The following is an 11,079-nucleotide window of genomic DNA, read 5'->3' as shown; positions in this document are numbered from 1 at the left end:
TAAATATTCATATTATATAAATATGTACTATCCCTTAAACATTTCCAAAAATATTCCGTTACGTTTTTGAAAGCCTTGGAAGTATGTATATTCATCAAATCTATAAACTTGAATATAGGCCTTGTAAAATGTTTTAATATGATCAAAACCTAAAATTGGAAATAATACTCTGCTTCCTGATTTACCTTTGTTGAACGAAAGACAAAACCAACATTTTGCATATAATCTGTGATCCATTGTGGATGTACATAATTTCTAATTCAGCATTAATAGGCATGCATTTCTTTCATATTCATGTGCTTACATCACTTATAAAACAGAGCAAATTGGCTTAATTAGAAACGAAATAATTCATTTTCATGCAGGTAAATACCATAGAATTTGTTTTCTTTTTTAACAGAAAAATTCATAATACCATAATTGCAACAATTAACAAGATCACCGCAAAGACGGTAAATAAAGAAATAGTTTACTCATGACACGCATGATTGAATGAATTTAAAGTATAAAGCTCCTCAAGGAATGATTTAAATAATTAATTCCCGCTTAAATGTAGCTATTATAGGTTGAAATTAAAATGACTTTTTGTTTAACCTTTACAATGGAGAAAATAAGAATCCCTAAAGAAAGCCCAACACGGCATAATTGAAAATGTTGCAGGCTCGGTTTGATAGAGCCTGTTCATGGACGGTACTGTTAAGTGCAAACAAACTACCGTCCATGCCCCCTAGCACCGGCTTAAGCAGAATTCAACATTTACTATGAACTGGTACAATTTTAAAACACATGTACAGAAATATGGAAATTTTATCCCAAATGTACCGTTTTATCAAGTTTAGCCCATTAAATTGATATATTTTTTTACACTTAAGATAACATTGCATAGTCCTTTACACAATGGCAGCGGTCGAATATGAAAGATATAATGTTATTCAAACATGCTGGTAAAACTAAATACTATTCATATTTTCTATTACATGTGATGTCTCGTGTACCAGACTCTATGTATGACACATGCTGCTCTTATATTTATACAAAATACTATATCAACAATCATAGAAGAATGACACACTGATTTCTGGAATGAAAACAATACCAATATAAAATGGTCGTATCTAAGTCTCCTATCATTATTTAATATAAGCGTGAGCAGTTTAGTACTGGATAGTTAAAAATGTTTGACAAATTATGTAAACTCAAAGTGAAAATCTATAATAATTATTATCTTAACAGTTAAGCGATAATGCGTATTAGTAATAAACTACCCTAGGCATAGCTTTCTTATGGAGCGAATGTATGTTTTTGTAGGGTTCCTGACAAATCACATACATTCAAAGGTGCAAACGACAATGATAATAGCTATTTTGAAACCTCACAAGTCTGCGTCAAATAATCTTATGGAACAAACAATTTTAACTTTTTGGCCCTTTCCGTCAATCTTCGAATAATTAATCATTGCCGGCTAAATACGCGCACGCATGCGCAGACAATAAGTAATTTACATCGGAATGCCTATCAAGAAATAAGCCGCAGTATAATAAAGAATGTTTAAACATAAAAAATCTTTAAATCCGAACAGGGACACTAAATGAATAACCTTACACCTAAAGTATTATAATATTTATCTGAGATGAGACATAAAGAATTACGTTAGATAAATAGCTAGATAATTACAACAGACTATATCATGTACAGATATTATTTCAATTCGCTGCAGTAACTTAAGTCAACGTTACTAGTGCGTAATATAGAAAATAATACATAAATAACAGTACAACTATGCGTCAATGTTTATATGAACATGGTGATTCATTGGAATTTCCGATACTTTCCACTTCAGTGTCCTCATTTTTTACGATAAATATGTCAATGTACTTACTACTTCCGCCCGCAACAGGTTTACCAAGATCTTTTATGTTCGTAGCGTAATACTGCGTTTTCTTTCTGTTTTGATGTTATTTTTAATTTGAGGCGAGTAAGGGTAACTTGAGTTTTGCATTAAAGATATGTACATACGCGTTGGACGAATTATGAATATGCTATCTGTAAGAGAGTTAATAAAATACTGTAAGAAAACTTTATTGCCAGTACAAAACGAGAATTATGAAGCGACTATTTAAATGGAAAGAAGAGAAAATACACATTAAATGATCTTAATTTCGCCTATGATATGATAATGCAAAATACATAATCTTCATTTAAATTGCTTCAGTTATTATGCAGGTAATTTACACAAATTAATAAAATGAATCGATGATATACTAGTATATAGCACTTATATATTTCTAAAATAAATGTAAAAAATAAAAACTAGTTAAATGTTACAATCATTTATAGTATAAAAACTGCAATCTAAAAATATTAAACTGTTCCATTGAAATTCAGCAATTACAGTTCTTACAAGAAACTCAAAGTTAATTTTTAATTGCAATGGAGTTTTGTGTTAATATTCTGTTATTTGTTATAAAAATTCTGTTATAAAACTTAATTAAATACACGATTATTTAGTTATACGTCAGGTGGTCAGTATTGAATAGATAAATGAATAATTGAATAAACAAAAGGTATCAAGTTAATAAACTCGAGTCATTAATAATATTACATCAATTTACACTGTGTCCTGACACAAATTTCTATTTATATCTTAACAGTTTGGATTTCCAATGAATTAAAGGGATTGTCTTTTTTCTAATTTCCTTTAACTAAGTTTGTAACTAGTAATGGAATTTTTATTAGACACAGTTTTTTTTAGTTAATTCTCGATATTACGTGAAATTTCATGCGCATTAAAAAACCCACCTATTATACATCAACATGGCTCAGATTTCTGCATAAAAAGCGCTTTTGAACAGTGATTTGTCTTTATAACGCCCCTACTTTTGAGTTTGGAAACACTACTAGGTCTTTAAATTTGCTTGATATAACTGGATTTAAAAAGGTAATTTCTTTCTTTGACTGTGAAAATGCTTTTAAAAAATGATTATTAAACTTTACTGAATCAAAAAGTTAGGATTAAATAGATTTTTAAACGAAGAAATAATAAAATTATTACACTGAAATTCTATATATACCAAAATTCATCTTGAACTTGGCTTTTTAAATATAGAACTTCTATAGAGTTTATCTATAAAATGCCTTACTCAACAAATGTGCAAAAATAATTAAAAACGCTTGCGGCATATCTATTTAGATATGAAGATATTAAAGCTATTATCACAAAACATAACATTTGATAGATGTGAATTACAACAAACCCCGATTCGTTTTATCTATGTAAAATACTGAGTATTTCCAAATAGGACATGAGTGAAACTACATTTTATCAAAAATATGCAAAAATATGCACCTAAATTAACACTTACTTATTTTCTCTTGAAGGAAAAGTCGCTAATTTTGTTTGACAAATTGGAATGATGAGTTTTGGTAACTCTTGGGGAAATGGTTGGTCTGAGAAATGTTTCAATGGAGGAAATAGTGGAAGCAGGTCTGGAAATAAGGATCCGGAAGGAACCCATAATGCTTCATGTATTGCTGGATCTGGAAGCTGGGGAAACAGTGGACTTATGAAAAATTACTATGATGAAAGCTGCTCTGGTTGCCGACATGACAGGTCCAAATCATCATGGGGCAGCCCTCAATCTGGCGGAAACCCTGCATTAAAAATTGCATCTTTATTTGGAATTGGCGTGTTAGCTAAGAAAAGCCTTTGGGATTGAAAACGAATGATTTCTCAGAGATCAGTTCAATTATGCGACGAGAATGTTTTTTACTTGTTTAAACAAGTTATTCTTAGTGTCAATATTGTCGACATGTCTGCATGAGTGTTCTAGAAAGTGAAATATAAGCAATATGTGCAATAATTATAAATAATTTGATCGCTATGAACAAACGGCTCTAAGGAAGATAAAATATACGATTGTTGCAGACAGATACGAACTGTATGTACATTTAAACAAATTCAGGCGTACAACAATAACAGCAATTTTGCGGATAGAAGTAAATTACATTTGGACAAAAAGATTGCATTTGATATCATATTCAGACATGAAAAACTTGATTCTACATACAATAATAATTATGTGATACCATGTTGTAGGTATACAGTTGCTGTAATGTTACTTGTCATATGATTAAGAGATGTGTTAAAACAACATTTGATGTAGTCTTTGATGTAATTCTTGTATTAAGGGATCTAGTCGTCATTGGTCAAATATCTTCTTTGATTGAATTATTCGAGACAATGATTACACGATTCAAGAACTTCATTATTAGATTTTGTGACACATATTATGCCCGGATGAAAGGGCATACTAGGAAAACAACACAGGGTTAACGAATCATGCATTTGAACAACTATATCTACACATTATTTTTTTATTTGTATGCTCATTTTGTATTGTATTTGTATAACCTATATTTTAATGAATATTTCGAATAAAAGCTCAAAATCTCTCAATCTTTGTCTTGAACATATCTCTATTTACAAGCAAATAACTACAGAGGTAGATCGTCTTTTTGAAAATGCTCTTAAATAACATTAAATGTCATATAAACATGTCGTTACAGGGATTAAAATTGTTTGGTTTTTTTTCTTCAAAAATTAAGAATAAAATAGACTGAACTGAAGAACTTGTCTTTTGAATAGCATTGTTTTGTACTTGGGTATCATTATACCAAATGCCATTAACAATCAATAAACACATAATGTTTTACCAATAATCGAAATTTGACCCTACTGAATTATAATTATAATTATGTATTGTGGTCTGTAATGATATAGGTTAGATATTCAGCTTGGTCTTGTACTATTTATTTTATAACTATATCAACAGAGTGATATATGACAAACGTTAAATATGTTATATATTATGTGTGTATAATGTATTATGAAAGATATCAAAGGAACGTATCAGCATTTATGATACTCTGTAGAACAACCTAAATAAACAATGATTTTTTTACATGACTGTATTATAATTTCGTCGACTGTATCCGAGAGGGAAATTTATATATATATATATGAATCTTCTAAAGTGGTATTGATCATATTGACGACTGAAAATTAACAATGAATGAAAATTATCATGTATATGGTAGCATGTTAAGTTTGAAATGTTTGTAAAGATTTAAAGATTTTTATTATTTCTCTATGGTATGGGATACATATATAACCGTTACAATCTCTTTTGTTCATTTGTGTCTAAACACTTATCTTTATGTTAGTTGAAAAGACCAGAACCGGATGTTTATTAGTGGTAATGTATGATTTTAAGAACAATCTAAATAGTTACAAAGTTGGGTGCATAAAACATACATAACAAAAAAGCTGGGACCCGTAATACATACATCATATATAACAGCAAAGTTTGTTGTCAATGACAAAACAGTTAATACGAATATAATTATCTAACTACAAAGTTGGATGCGAAGAAAACATTCGCAATATACACATGTACAACATACATGTACGAGTATGTATATAACAATCTTAATAATGCTCATGGTAGAAATCGTTGTTGGTGGAAAAAAAGGAGGAAAGGGAAACCTGAAATCATGATAAATATTTGATTGAAAAGTTAAGAAATTCTTTCACCGCTTGTTCCCGCCAGAAATTAAAGTCCGCAGTACAAATGTTGATTGGCTTATAAAGACTGACGTGATAGCGTTTCTCACCATGATACTTATAGCAATACATGTACGGATTTAATAATATTATTCATTTATTACAGGTTTTCCAATTTTAAATAATAAATAGAAACATTTCATATGTAAAAAAATGTTGCGGAATTGTATCACGATCAATGATCAGTATCATGATAATGTACACATTATCCGCAAAATCCATTAGCAAATATCAAAATAGTGAACATTTCTTTTATAAATAGAAACGGTTCATATATTTATAAATAGGAACAGTTCATGTGTTTATAAATAGTGTCTGTAAAAAACTGTGTGGGAAAATGTGTATATTATCGATTTGAAATACGAATAACGATTATAAAAAACTTTCTCGCAGAAGTATAAGTGCTTCTATGTCGGTTTAACAGTCGGTATCATCTGAACAAATGCGTTGACATTGGATTCTTTTAAAACATCTCGAGAGCGGAATCAAATGTCACTTGGAGGTATTTATTTTTAAATATTGCACCAAAAACTACAAGATAATTTGATTTTGGTAAAAAGTTACTGTTTTTACTTGTCATCAATTTAAGAAACGATTAGTAGATTAGTACATTTACTAAAAACTTAATATAAATAAAAATAAGAGTAACAAAATTGCAATACAGAACATGATGGTCAAATAATTATTTGTTTTGACAAAAATTGCGAAAACTGTTTGTTCATGCAATCAACTGTAAGTAATCAATTTTTCTATTTAGACTTGATTAGCCTTTACTGACATCGATATACACAAACATGTCATGGGGGAACTTGTCGGAGGAAGATAATCGTCACAGTTCTTGGGGATCGAATGAATCCAGGCCCGGCTCCTGGGGATGTAGCGGATGGGGAGCAAGTGAAACAAGCTCGAATATTAGATGTACTGAGTATCTTGCTTGGGGGTCCAGTGAATGGGGAACAAGCGTTCCTGGACCTACAAGTTGGGGGACTAATGGCTTTGGTTCCAGTTCCTCAAATTCAAATGACTGGGGCTCTAGCGGTTTAGGGCCTAGCAAGAAGTCTGAAGGGATTGTTAAACATCGATTCTGGTGCACAGAAGGTATACGGACGTGGGGAGGAAGCAGTTATAGATATGACGAAAGTTGTCCCGGATGTCGCAGGGATAGAGCAATCGGACGGGCAAATACAAACAGTGGCAGCGCCGTCATTCCATTAGTATCACTGTTTGTTGGAAGCAGGCCAAAAATAGCAAAGAAAAGTTTATGGGATAACTGAGGCTGTATACATTTCATTGTTGTTTATTGTGTAGCTTGTTTTGAAAAAAAGTGCAATATTGTATAAACAAACTATTTGCAGTTGCAATAAAAATGTAGTTATATTATTCGAGGTATTCTTTCTGTTCTGGTTGTAAATGATAGGATATACGTAAATAAATACTATTAAATCTTGAGAATCTTTGATACTTATATTGTCATCCATTTACTTTGATAAGTGTATTGAATTTTATTATAAAACAAGTAGGTGTGGAGTGCATTTTTTTCAAATGAAAATATATTCTTAATTTCTTATCAAGATGACCCTATGTAAAAAAATAGAAGAAGGATAATCCTTCGAAGAATTAATTACAAAAAAATACATGAAAATTGCAGACTCGGTTTAACTGGGTCTTTCCATGGGGGATAATGAAAAGGCCCAACATTTCTCATGCCCCCTAGCACCGGCTCTAGCGGTACTCAATTTCCAACGCTTAAAAGTGCTGGAATCAATGATCCCGACCGACCAGAAACATATAACAACACTGAAGTGAAGTACGGGCCGTCTACTTTCTACATAGGTTGGGACATTTATCGTTTCATTGATTTGAAAAAGAACCACACATTAAGTACATGTATATAGAAATTTGCCAGCTTAAATATTTAATGGTCGACACTCCACAGTAAATGACAAGGAGAATGCGTAATAAAATAATCGCAAATAATATTATAAATATCCACAATATACTAATAAAGTTTAATTCTGTTTTGAATTTGATTTGTTTACATTGAAGTTTTTCCATAAAACTTATTTTCACAATTAGACACTTCTTTGTGGGTAACATAAAATCCTTCTTACAATCATCATTTGGACTTTAAGATGTTTGTTATATCCACGTTCAAAAAGTGTATTGTTTTGACAGGTTTTCTTTTCGTTTGTTTTTGTTTTGTTTTCCTTTTTTTAATGTTCTTTTGTTTTCTTTCTGTAAAATAAATCATACATTCGAATTACATCTCAAAGTAAGAGCGCAGTAGTTCTTTCACCTATACATGATTCCGATATTTACGTCATTGTCAGACAAGTTTAAGAGTTTGTCATAATATGTCTTATAATTATCTATTCTTATCACTGCTACAAGTAAATGAAATGTTACACATAATTCTTCATTGTTCATCTTATCTTTAATTATTTCACTAATAACCTCTTAATTGCATTTTACTAGCTTTTATAGGGAGGTGGGGGCCATCAACAGAACCGTTAGGTTTAAGAATAACACTGGAAAAGAAAAATTTAGTATTTGATGCCAACGACGTTCTCAATATAAAAAAAAACAAGCTGTTAGGCGCTGAGTTCATACTGACATGTAAACTTGGCAGTTATTCAGATTTGTACCTCTAAAACACAATTAGTAAAACATATGATATTACTTTTGTTGTTTTTCATCATTCTAGGAAAGTTGATTAACTGACAAAGTGAATAATATTATGTGAAGGTAAGAAAAGCTATCATACTGCGTATGATGTTTTTGGATTTATTGATTTTTTGCATATGTTATCAATTCATTTTAGATTTTCATTTCGGAGTAAAATTTCAGAGTATTCTCGTAAGAATTTTTCATATATTTTAGAAATGTGTTTATACTTGATCACTTTAGTTATTAGAAAATAGATAGGTAGTTTTCTTTTTTCATTATATCTGTTAATTTGTAACATGCCTCGAATATTTGAAATATATAAGGATAAATTTTGGATTTATAATTAAAACAAATAAATCCATATTCCAGACTTTGCGATACTTTTTCAAACTTCTTATTTCTTGAAATTTAAAAAAGGATTTTTTTAATTGCAAATCAATAGCAAAATCTACATGTACTCTCGTTGAATTTCATTAACATAAAAATACAGTGTGCGTCATTAAAAGTTACTTCAATTGTAAATCTGAAACGTTCATATTGTCAAATGTGTTATGTATTTTATGAACATGTCTACTCAATATGTATTTGCAGAAATTCTTGATTCAAATTTGCCATCAAGATAAGAGGTGATGAATTCGGGCAACTCGTTTAGTGGAAGCTGGTCAAGCAACAGTTTTAGTAACGGAAGTAGGAGTAGCTCTGGAGATAGTTGGTGTGCCAGTTCATGGGGAAGCAACTCTGGCGACAAATACCCAGAAGGCATACACAAATCTTCTTGTATTGGTGGATCTGGATATTCGGGAACGTGTAGATTCATGACGAGATATCATAATGAAAGTTGTTCGGGCTGTCGACATGAAAAGACCAAATCTTCATCATCAAATGAACGAAAATCACTAAGGGTTGTTGGTCTTTTTGGATTTTGAAGAACGTACAAGGTTAACTAACTTTTGATAAGGTCAACAGCTCTAATTAATACGGCAGGTACACAATGTAATGTTCACAGTGATTCAGTATTAAACAATGAAATATGTCACAATGCTATATTACATTTTAGAGAAGAAACTGCTTGACTGAATAGAATAAAATAGAAAAAATTATAACCTTGACGGTGATCAAGTCTTTGTGTTCAAAGGTCCTGTGCATTCGTGACCATTCACTTGTAAATCAAGCATTAAGTGATTCCTAAAGCCGTGATATTCAAGGACATTGGTTTCTTGCATATCAGACATGATCATCTATTGGGGCTAGAAAAACCTGTCATACACCCCTCGTGTAAAACATTTTATGAATGGTGTCCTTAGAATGACGTCATTTTATCATTATACATGAAATTGTAAATTCATACGCTAAGAAAACAGTGCTAACTGATAATGCAAGTTTTTTGTTATTTCTTTCCGAGATATGTAGAATAAGTAATATGCAAGAAAAAGGAATAAAAAATCTCGGCTAACGGCAGAGCTTTTTACCGCCGTAAGCAGTTACCCTCGGGCTAGATATTCCTGTCTGTACCGGCAGTCAGTGTAAGGTTCCTATAATATTTTAAGTGATTACTTTAGTATTTCAACAATTACATTAAAAAGCAATATTATTACTGATACTGTTTTGAAGAAATATCCAAAAATGTCAATTTGAGAAAATTGTATGCAAAATAAAATACGAAATATCTTTTGAAGAAAATCAGAAATATACCGATTTTGGAGTGTGTTTGTTCAAATCATAATAATTATTTTATCATTACTCAGATTGTTTATTTATTGCTAGTATTTTCCACAATAGCCGTTTAGTTTCTTTTCTATATATTTATAAAATATGTTTAATTTGTACTTGTTGTGTAAGGTATATTGTAATAAAATGCTGAAGTTTAATCATTATTATTTTATCTCGGTTGCAAAGAAAGCTTGAAACTTATTGAAACCATTGTCGAGTTTGATTCCTGGAATTTACAAGTACTGGTATCATAAGAGAAAAATTGGCTGTGACACCAAGTTAGAACCCAATATCTTACGAATTTAGTTCACTTTGTGCGCGTACAACATTTACATCATTTATTAGTTGTAATACATGTTCTACTCTATGTTTTAAAACTTAAGTCGTAAAATATCAGATTGTATTAATTATATGAAATATATGTTTGAAATATCAATATGCGACCTGCTGAGATAATATTGTAAAAGAATTATTGTTTACGCTAAATATTTATGTGAAAAACACCGTGACATTGTCATTGTTAATTGATCAGAAGCAGATGTTGATTATGATAACATAAATAACTAGGTTAAAACATATGTAGAAACACAAATAGAACCAGCCTGTTCAAGTCATAAGTGGGAGAGATTACACCACTTCAACTAATCCGGATTGACACGAAAACTGTCTTTGTAGGTCATTCCAGAAATAGAAACAGCTCAAACACTTTAAATATAATTATTGTGTTTTCCAATGACGTGTACTTTGTACCTAATTAAATCGCTACTTTCTTTTTCGGTTTCTTAGAAAAATTGTAATAGTTTTGTATCACGGATGTGTTTGTATCTAGACTGAAAAAAAGATAAATACTTCTAAATTATCTATAACCTTGGCCTTTTTCCAAATTCGTCATTTCTGTAAATATAAATGTTTTAAAATATGAAGCTTATATAAAAAAGGGATAAATAGCATTATTATGCGACAAAATTTATCATTAAGCATGATAGATCATGTTATAAGAATTTATATACATGTATAATAGTAACTAATTTATAATAATATAATAATTATTATAATATCTCATATTTCAACATTTCTCA

The 11,079-nt window shown here is 30.5% G+C and overlaps 2 long non-coding RNA genes across 2 annotated transcripts; both read left to right on the top strand.

Annotated features, from left to right (window-relative positions):
* The first annotated feature begins 2,391 nt into the window (after nt 1-2,391).
* LOC132743471 (uncharacterized) lies at nt 2,392-4,456 on the top strand. Its single transcript, XR_009627576.1, has 2 exons — nt 2,392-2,938; nt 3,379-4,456. It is a non-coding gene; the product is annotated as an uncharacterized LOC132743471 (long non-coding RNA).
* Nucleotides 4,457-5,929: 1,473 nt separating this feature from the next.
* Nucleotides 5,930-10,158, top strand: LOC132743470 (uncharacterized). The gene is made up of 3 exons (XR_009627575.1): nt 5,930-6,125; nt 6,381-8,368; nt 8,882-10,158. It is a non-coding gene; the product is annotated as an uncharacterized LOC132743470 (long non-coding RNA).
* Nucleotides 10,159-11,079: the final 921 nt, after the last annotated feature.

Source organism: Ruditapes philippinarum, unplaced genomic scaffold (genome assembly GCF_026571515.1).
Source record: "Ruditapes philippinarum isolate M1 unplaced genomic scaffold, ASM2657151v2 ctg483_1_1_1_1, whole genome shotgun sequence".
In the NCBI taxonomy this organism is placed as follows: Eukaryota; Metazoa; Mollusca; class Bivalvia; order Venerida; family Veneridae; genus Ruditapes; species Ruditapes philippinarum.
This window is presented reverse-complemented; position numbering and strand designations above follow the sequence as displayed.